The sequence below is a fragment of the Egretta garzetta genome, unplaced genomic scaffold, assembly GCF_000687185.1.
Source record: "Egretta garzetta isolate BGI_Z169 unplaced genomic scaffold, ASM68718v1 scaffold42, whole genome shotgun sequence".
In the NCBI taxonomy this organism is placed as follows: Eukaryota; Metazoa; Chordata; class Aves; order Pelecaniformes; family Ardeidae; genus Egretta; species Egretta garzetta.
The window spans coordinates 1,050,554-1,060,804 of record NW_009258782.1 but is presented as its reverse complement, the minus strand read 5'-3'; the positions used below and the strand labels follow the sequence as shown (position 1 = coordinate 1,060,804).

The 10,251-nt window shown below is 38.1% G+C and overlaps 1 protein-coding gene across 3 annotated transcripts in view; it reads left to right on the top strand.

Moving 5' to 3' along the window:
- The first annotated feature begins 1,181 nt into the window (after positions 1-1,181).
- The window catches only part of EPN2 (epsin 2), a 43,707-nt gene continuing 34,637 nt past the window's right edge, over positions 1,182-10,251 (top strand). Inside the window, exon 1 of one of the 3 annotated variants that reach the window (XM_035889139.1) lies at positions 1,182-1,470. The gene's annotated coding sequence lies outside the window, so the exon portion shown is untranslated. The remainder of the gene's footprint in view (positions 1,471-10,251) is intronic. The other 2 variants (XM_035889136.1, XM_035889138.1) reach the window with 2 other exon arrangements.

Genomic DNA, 10,251 nt, shown 5'->3' with positions numbered 1-10,251 from the left:
GGGCCTTCGGCCGGCCGTGTCCCTCGCCTTGCCTCTGCGTTGCTCACCTCAACTGCGGTGCTGTGGGATTTATTTTCTTCCAGTAATATAATCGGTTTGGAAGCAGTAATGCTTTTAATTAATTTTTTTTTTGAGGGGCTTATATTTTACATACTTTTTTTTTTTTTTTCCCCCCCCAATCTCTACCTGCCGTACCTTTGATGCTACAGATTGGTCTTGGGTAGTCAGTGCGCTGCGTTATATTAAGCGTTATTGTTGTGAAATACATTGAAACAAGAATTAGCACAGCCTACCCACAATGGAAGTTTCCTATTTTAAAGCCATAAGGCGTATTGATAACGTTTGGTCACCGTTTCGTTTGGCCGAGGGGTATGTAATGCTTCCCCCCTCGCCCTTCTTACGTATGGCATCATCACAGATCTGATAAGCTAAGTTATGTTTAAAATCTACGTGAATTGGACACGTTTCTTAATCTACTAAGAAAATACCCTGAGTATACATATATTTTATATATATATATGTGTATACATTTTCAAGAGGAGGCCTAAAATACTTGTTTGGGTTGTTAAGGTGCGTTGAGGATGTTACAGACTGTAGAGGCTGACTTTAGGAGTTCAAAATGCAAATCAGGCCACAAGATTAAGTTTTATTATTCTCTCCGCTGAAATACATGTTTTGCGGTAATATGGAACTCTTGCATAATTCCAGTGTGTTGCTGTGTTTTGTGCGAGACAAGGTCGTAGAAAATTGGATTCTTAGGATGTGGAATATGGGATGTCAGAATGATTTTGGATTAAAAAATAGAAATATATTGTAGGGATATCTTCAGCAAAATGCAGCCTACTTAGGAAGTACTTCTGAATATGTTTGTCTTGGCTGGTTCTCGGATACATTATTTTCAAACAAACTCTTCTATAGTGTTTTATTGTGAAGAATCACAACTTTTGATAAATTTTCTTTTATGAACTTGAGGTCATGGTAAACTAGCGCGATAGAGTTTCAGAGATAATATTCCATATATTAAATATTTAACTATGTTATCAAAAATTATCGAGTACAAATTAACCATGAGTATGCATTCCTGAAGACGAATTCTGATAAGGCTGAATTGACTGTAAGTTACACTTCAGGAAGTTTGACTTACGGGTGCTGATTGCAACTTCCTTGATGCCATAAAGTAACTATGTGACATCATCCCGCTGTGGCAATGGTTCTCCTACACAGTAGCTTGACTTACGCATGCTGACAATTGAAAACCGGTATCTGCCTTTAAGAAATGAAATAGAATGAGTTACTAACAGGATGGACCTCTCTCTTTAGAAAAAAATAATTGACCTCTTCCCTAGGTAGGAGCTAAGTAGCGTTGGATAGTATCTGGGCAAGAAAAGTCCTATCGGCGAGTTATACCTGGTGGTCCTGTCCTTATAGGAGAAGAGAGATCCAAGACCTGGCTGTCGGGTAGCCCGGATGGTAATGTTCATGTTGTTTTTCACGTCCATTATTCCTACAGTCATTTTTAATGAATAGTTGACAAACATTTGATGTCCAGCGCAAGCAGTGCCGTATAATGCAATGAGCATAAATGAATTCAGCTTGTACTGACCGCATCATTATTTACATAACTGGTTAATCATGCTAATTTTGTTCCAGCTGTCAGCCATTTGATTGCTTTAAAACTTGGAGCTTTTAAGAAGCCTCAAATCTTGGATCACTGCTGTGAAATGCCAAAGGCCTAATTTGTTACTTCATAAAAATGCTGATAGTCTTTCTTGATACAGAAATTGGTGTTTTGTTTTTTGGTTTTGTTTGTTTCGGGTTTTTTTTTTTGAGAGAAATTAAAGTATAATCTGTTTTCGTAGAAATATATTAGTGTAATTATGACATTCATGATCTTGCTTTTCTTAGGTCTTGTACATGGGATGGGGAAATGACTGCTGGTTTTGCCTTGTCTGGAAAAACATAAGTTATTCTAAAATCTTTATTTAATGAGTGGTACTCGGGAAGCAACTTTCCAGTCTTCCAGTGCCATATTTGCAGAGCGCTAAATTGTCTCTTGGGATCTTGCTAATAGAAAATGAAAGGTGCCTGGTTTGTATGAGCGGCTGTAATGTTCTTTTTCCACTTTGCCGTGCTCTGATCTGTGCAGGGAAAGTATCGAAACGTACTAGTATCCTGCTGTCTTAAGTGCTTCAAAGAACAGCGGGTTTTTTTGTGTATTTCAGTAGCCTGGCTGCTCATTAAGAAGGCATGAGACACCGTGGAGGAGAACAACGTGTATGCTGTCCTCTAGAAGAAAACCCGCTAGGTCTAATTGTAGCTCTGCTAGCATTGGTATACTTCAGTTTGGTTACATACTGGTACGTGCTGAATAGTAGACCATAAAAAGTCCCTTAATTAATCAGTTTAGGTGGCTGTTACAGGACTGCTTTCCTGTTTGGGGCGGGCAGAGTGGGCAAATTTGGAATGCTTGTATGTCAGAGTAAATGAATTCAGAGACGGTAAGCATCAGGATGAATCTAGAACTAGGTGGTTGTCGCGGTGAGGCCTCTCGGTGAGTGGTACAGGAGGTAGAAAGCTACAGCAAAGCTGGTATTGCTTGTTTGCCATTTTGCAAGTAACAGTTTTGTCTTTGGTTTTCAAATTTGGGATTTGGTTGATTTTATGACAGTGCTCCAAAGTACTGATAAAAGGCAAAATAGTTGGATCAAACAGTTCTAAGGTGTGTTTTGTAGGTAACTAGAGGTTGTAGGCAGTTTTTAAGGAGAAGAGTAGCTTAAATTACTGAGCTTGAGTTCCTTCAAACTGTAGTATATATGTTCAGAGTTACCACAAGAAGTTAAATGCATGTAAATATCCAATAGTGGAGTTTGTATGGATGATTATACCTATTAGAAATTGAGTATAAAAGTACTTTGTGTTTTCTAGTTGCAGTGTCACTGGCAACTGGAGATATCTACCAGAATTTGATTTGTAATTCGTTATTGTGCGTTCTTATACAGAAATAATATTTTGAATCACTATGCTTAGTGAAATGCTTTTTTTCTATATAGATAATTTTTACCTCAATTTTTTTGGTACTGTTACAAGAATTGAACTTAAAAATTGATCTCGGAACCAATGCCCTGTACTGCATTAATTGTTAATAGTGTGTATATCTGTTTTCCTGTCACCCAGGGCTGTTAACATAAATGCCTCTAACTAATGCCTTGAGCTTGCATTCAAGGTCAGGCCTGGTCTGTTCACACTGCCTGTGCCTCGGCTTGCACACCAACTTGAAAAAGCCAGCTCTTTCCAGGTGGGGAAACATGAGCACGGAGCGGAAGAGAGCTCAGGCACGAACAGGTCCCCACTGGCAGCCTGAGCTCAGCCGGCTCTGGCCCTGTGACTGGGTAAAACCAGTCCCAGCCCAGTACGGGATACAGCTCCCTGTTGGAGGCTCCCCTTATCTTAAGGTTTATGGTGGAGGTGGCTGGGTAAAGTTCTAAAGAATCTCAAACTCAGTATGTTTCGTTGTCCTGATGCATATAATTTATGTTCAAGCAATCTCCTTCCACGGTTAGTATAATATCTCCCTGAGCTGCCTAATTAGTTGAAATTTTTGCATGAGACCTCTGCAGTTTTCTTCCACGCTGTTAACTGCTCCTGTCTTTCCTCCAATGCTGTTTTGTTAATGTTGTCTATGGTTGCTGGGTCTTCTGTCATGTAACTGAATAATAACTACTAAATGTACAAGGCATGAGCAGCAGAATACTTCTGGAGAGTGACCCAGACAGGAGAACACTTGAATGCAGTCTGCTTCTGTAGACATGGTACAAACCTGTTTCTTGTCTTTCAGATTTCTTCCTATCTCCTCCTACTTTCTTGCCCTCATAATTACCTTGTACTTTGCACATGTATATATCTGGTTTACTGCTTATTTGAATAGCAGTCCTGGTTCTTCTCCGGTCAGGTCACTACATATTTCCTATGGCTTGGATTTGATTGCCTTTAGACCCAATGTTTTGCTGGTTGTTCTTTTCCAGTGTAAATTTCTGTTCTTACTCCTTACAGTAAAACATTAATCTGTAAATCATTTTCTCTTTTATGCTTATAGTACAGCACTTAATGAACGATACTGTGACAAATTAAGTAATATTTTTTTTTCCAAAGTTCAAAGCCGCTTATTAATTTAAAAACATGCCAGGCACCTTACTTAGAGATGTTTTATGTCCATCCTTCAAGATAGGAATCAGAAGACTGGCTTGCCTGTTTGTTTTTCAGTGTAGCGGTAGTTATGGCCAATTTTGGGGCCTGTCGTTGTAGAAGTGGTTGCTTAAAGATAGACGGTGGGGTCTGGGGGTCACGGCTAAAGTGCCACATCTGTTTCTCTAGAGAAATTCAACAGCCAGACATTGATTTAATCTCCCTGCGGTATAACCTTACAGAGATTTCCCTGCAGTTCTGAAGATGTCACTTACATAATGTAATGTCTTCTAAAATCAAACTGCTAGTTTTCATTATTTAAAAAACAAAACCCAAGGAGAGCGAGCTCTGCTCTCCTGTTTGTTGGGTCTGTTCTCTTCAGTTGAGTTTTGCCACCGAGAAATGCTACGTTCTACGTTGCACCCGTGCTAGTTAGGAGTGTCAGCATGGGGGACAAAGGTGCTAATCATGTCAGGGGTGTTATTTTATCTTTTTTTCTTTGCTTGCTTTGAAATCATATTAATTTCTAGACTTAATATCAATTTAGTATAGTTTCTGAGCCTTTACAAGGGCAATGGTCTTTTCATAGCTTTGCTAGAACAAAGACATTTTAAGAATCTTAATAGAGAATCGTATAATCTTATTACAACTGCTCCTGACTGTTTAAATCACTTCCTTGTACTTAAATAACAAATCTGTCATCAACTATTTCTTGGTTGTAGTTTTTGTCAGATGCAGTTTACCCCCCCCCGCCCCGTGTTATAATTTTTTTTTCCTCCCCCTGATTGTGCAACCCTTAGGTTGGCAAGCGGTTTCTTTCTCAAACAGTTCTGATTTCACTGGAACTAATCGCATGAGTAATTGCTCACTGGTGTAAGGGTTGTACAGTTCACAAATAAGACCTTTGTTTGTAGGACCTCATGAACAAAAAACCACTAAAATAACCGATATATACAGTTCTAATACTCCTTAGGGAAAGGCAAACCAAAGTATTTTTAAAGGTTAACTTCCTCACCTGAGACGCAGGCACGAAAGGCTCCCTCAAACGTCTTTCCTTGTAGGTAGGAAGATCTGTTCTCAAGTGGCTAGTTGTGTGTTGCTAGCTGGGTGAACAGGCCCCAAGCAGCGTTGTAGTTTTGTCATTCTCGTGCTTTTTATTTATTTATTTTTTTTCTTTTAGCAGTGAGGATTTCTTCAGCCAAATCTGTTGACCCAATTGCTGCTGCAACTGCCTTTCTACTAACTTTCAGCTCTGGTTGGACAGGGATGAGGCTTGTGGCAGTAAGGCATAGATGTTTGGTGAAACAAAAATTAACTGAATCATTCAAAAATGAATGAAATCATCCCTATGAAATCAGCGAAAATTTAAGATCATAAATTAATCTTTATTCTTCAGTTCTAAGTAGAATTATTTTAACACGCCTGCCTGTTCTCTGATGGATGGTCAAGCAAAACGTGCTGTCATGTGGTAGATGTAAAGGAAAGCACTTGAATTATTATTTGAAAAACAGAAATTTAATGTTTTAATTATTCAGTTAGCTAATTAATCAGTGAAGTACCCTACCATTTTGTGACATTGCTAGAGTGTGAATAGTAATGTCTGTTTAGAGAGAGATCTGAATCATGCATTTCCAGCAGGATTCAGATCCAGGGAAGATCTGGTGAATCTTTAAAATGCCCCTGCCCAGGTATTTAATCATTTGATAAACACCTCTTTCTGTAAGGACCATTTGAAAACATAAGACTTGCATCTGTTCTGTTAACTACTGAAATATTTGCCTTCTGAGCCCATACTGGCTTCTTGTAATACCATGCTTCTTGCAGTGATTTTTTTTTTTTTTTAATTATTCTTTTTTAAGGGCTTGGAATGCTTATTACTGATGAGAAGTATTACTATTTTTTTTTGCTGCTGCTGTTGAGCAGAGTTCATGAAGTTAAACTTTGTCTACCAATTTAGGAGTGTGTTTCTGAGGAAGTAAAGATAATGCCTCTGGTGGAATGTTTTTAGATAAATAGCATGGGTGACACCAACTACTTAAAGTACGCAAATGCAGATCAGAAATCAATATTTTAATATTGTAATTGTAGTTTTGAAAATCTACAACTTTCTCCTGTATATTTTTAAAGCAGAAATTTCTACATGCTACTCGGAAGAACAGGAAGACTGTCATTGCACCGAACGATAATTACGCAGACCATGTTTTTTTTTTATACTTTTTCAGCAAAGCAACTGCTTTCTGAAGATTTTAAAAGATTAGTACGTGGGTGACTCCTCTGAAAGTTCTTTGTGTTTATCTGTTTACTGGTTTTCTTGGGAAGATTTAATAAGGAAGTAAAATACAGGAATGTTTATAATTGATTTTATTTCGTGTTCAGAATTCTTAAATTTTAGAGAAGCTGAAGTATAAAAGTTTGTGTGCCAGCAAAATCACTTCTAAACTGTTTTATTGCAGAGAGGCACTGAGGTATATGATCAATGGATGTGAGGGGGTTTTTTTTAGTCTGTAAAACTGCTTAAGTGTTGCATTTAAAATTTACAAATCACTGACCCCTTTGTGAAACACGGAGACAGACTGAAAAGTCTGGCTTTTTTTTTTTTTTTACGTTTGACTACCTAGCGAATAATCTCCTTTTGCCTAGCCTGCTGGTTTAAGCACACTGAATAGTATAATTGACGTTTTGGTGTGTTTCTGCCAACTAATAGTGACTGCATATATTTAATTTCACAATAATATGAACATACGATGCCTCCAAGAGAGTGTTTACGTCGGCCTTTAAAAACAGAACGTGTTGTAGAACTGAAGATGTGTAATGCTGGGGAGTGCTCTGCTTGGTGGGAACTCTGCTTACGTTGCAGGCTGCTGAAATGTTGAAGAGGTGAAGAACAGCAGGACGGTTTTGTAGGCTGCCTTCATTATACCGATTTTAATGTGCTTTATGAGGGCTTTTCTGTTCTGCAGTTTATGGTCTGGATCAAGCAAAGTATGTAAGCGCGTACTTCACTTTGAACATGTGAGGGATCTGTTGATCTGGGACTGGTCATTTACTTACAGCCGATGCTGAACACGGCACATCATTTTTTAGTAGGTAGTTTTCCAGGTGTAAATGCAGGAAACATGCTTGAACATCCTGAATGCAGGAATATTTTTGTTATGTACATGCCGGCACAAAATTGTGTCTGGATGCCTTGAGATGGAGCCAGATTTTTTAATCTTTTGGGTTTGGTGGGTTTTTTTGTTTGTTTGGGTTTGGTTTTCTTGGATAGTGTATATAATAACTACAGTGCCTTTTTCTGTCCCTGGAAATGCTGATTTTTAGTTTTATTATAAGAAGGGATTTCTTATTCAGAAGAAAAATAAACTTTAAAGGAGGAGGAAAGTCTGTGCTTGGGGTTTTTTATCTCCTTTTTTCTTTTTTTTTTTTTTTTTTTTTTTTTTTTTTTAATTTATGCTTTATACAGAGGCCTGAAATATGCTATCAAAACTTTGTCTCTCTTGTCTCACAAATTCAAAGTTTAGAAATTGGAAGGTGGGTAGAGGTCTTGAGGTAGTGAGAGTAAGAGAAGGGGAAAACCACACTGGCCTAAGTTGCCTTGGTGTTAGCACAATGTGCTGACAGTGGAACTTTTACCAGGTAGCAGAACTGTTAAATTACATATATATGTGTGTGTCCGTGTAGATGCATGCATATATAAACCAGAGCTTTAGCTGATCAAATCTATAATGGTAATGCTGTCGTTACAGGCAAAGCTTTACAGTTAAAAACATACACAGGGCCTATCAAATGTGTGAAACGATGTGTCTTTAAGTGCCACGAGGCTTGTGCTTCCCTGATGCCACCGTAGTCCTTTGTCGAAACTACTATTTTAATAAAATATGGTGACTTTTGCATTTTCTCCTTTCATGGGAAACCAGAGTAAAAGAGAATTAAGTCCCGCCTGCTGCTTGCATGCTAAACGGATGCAAATAAGAGCCCCCTCCCTCCTGGTTGCATCCTCTCTCCTCATGGGTTTCTACACTGTTTTGATTAAAGCGGTTCTATTGCCAACTCCCAGCCCAGAGGGCAGGTGAGAGGGAAAAAAAAAAAAAAATCCCTGATTACAGCTCAGTGATTAACATATCTTTTTGTGTTTGTAATGTCATCGTTTCACAGAAAACAAAGTTCCAGGAGCTTCACAGAGTATAGGGTTGTCAGGCAAACATCAAAGTGGAAAGAAAAGAGGAGTTTATTTAAAATATAGTAGAAAGACTTAAAACATTCATGCTAACCTATAAGAGCTATTAAAAATTTAAAAAAGCCTTTGAAGCTAAGCATTAAAGATTTAATAGTATTAATTGAATTAAGCTGTGGGAGTTAAGGATATGTAGACACATGTGTAAGTGTATGTATTCTAAGACATCTATATTAAGGAAGCCAAGGTATTGAGAGTTGAATTAATTGTACTTGGTTTATAAAGGCTACCTTAAAAACCTTTTTATTCTTGGACTTAATTAGAGCGGATACCATTATAACTGAAAGTATAAACAAAAGTGCAGTGTATTTACTATTATTTTAAAAACTGCAGTGAAGTGGAAAAGACCAGACTTGGCATACCTGAACAAGGCAAAACAAGCAAAGTAGTTTCTAATCTACGCTTTAAGGATAATTTTGTTTCTTTGTATTAAGTCTGATTTTAATTTTTTTTTTTTAAGGAATAAATACCTTTTCTTTTTGCTGTTATGAGAACAATAACTCAATACCATTGTACTCCACAATACGGTTTCTTCCCTGCCCTTTTACCCTATGATACTCTGTCTTTAGTCCCAGCCACAGGTGTGGGCTTTTTTTGGTAGTTTCATGTTAGTTTATAATGTATTTTCTCTTAAGACTGACTGATTTTGTTAGTTTTTAGCTTTTCTTATGTTTAGAACTTTTCACTGTTAGGAAGACTCCTCGCTGGAGGAAGAAGATGGTCCCTCTGTAATTTTGTAAAGAGATAACAAAGAAAAAGTCAAAGTCAAGTCTGTGGCACTGTAACATTTGCAGTAGCCTGATGCTGAGGGAACAAGGTGTGGGGTCTTCTTGGTTTTGGATTTTTTTTCTTTGCAAATTGAAAACTCGGTTTAAGACTTAACGTATTTGACCTGGACGTTAACAAGTAGGGAAGAGCCAGGTCCTTATGCTGTTTGCAGAAAAATGAGCAATGAAAGCTTTTGCAAGTGTGCAGGTGGCTTGGCTAAGGAAGGTGATGTCCAGAGGGGAGCAACATCTGACTTTATTTGATTGGCATGCAAATACTGGTGCATAGAGACACGACCAACCTCGTCAAGAGGGATAACGAAATTGAGGGTGATCTTTATACATGCATTTTTCCTCCTTCAGGAAGATGGTTGCTGACAGTGTAAGGCAGGTTGTTTGAGCTCTTCTTGCTGCAAATGTAGTTACTAAATGATTCAGCATGATACTGTACCCACGCATTTTAGCAATATTGATGAATTCATTACCCTTCTGTTAGCTGATGGATGTTAATGGGCTAGAATTTCTTCTGTGCATTTGGACTAGATGGAATGCTCTGGAGTGGGTGGGTTTTTAAGTCACTTTATTGTTCTGTTTATAAATCTAAAGAAAGAGAATATTTTTAATGACTTGCCTTAAAACAGTGGTTAGAAGAATAATTAACAGTGCAGGGATACCAGGCAGCTATGGGAGGTACATGTAGGAGTAGTACTACACAGGCGATTTACTTGCCTTTTTGAACGTCTCAAGCTATAAGCAGCTGCTTCAGAAATACCAGAGACTTGAGTTTTGGATTACACATGGTAGGTATTGTCTTCTACATCTGGACTCCTTACAGGGTATATGGAGTCCCAAGGACATACACAGAGTTGTTGGTTGCAGAGTATCAGAGCAAAGCGGGTATAACATGTTCTCTGCAAGAGCCGACTGGAAGAAAATGACCTTTAATAATGGAACAGGCACAGATGCTTTTTAGTAACAAGTCTTTGTCATCCTCTTTGAGAAGAGCAAGCTAACTCCCACTCAAATAATTTTCCGTCTAAATATCCAGAATAGATAAGAGAGTAGGTAGAA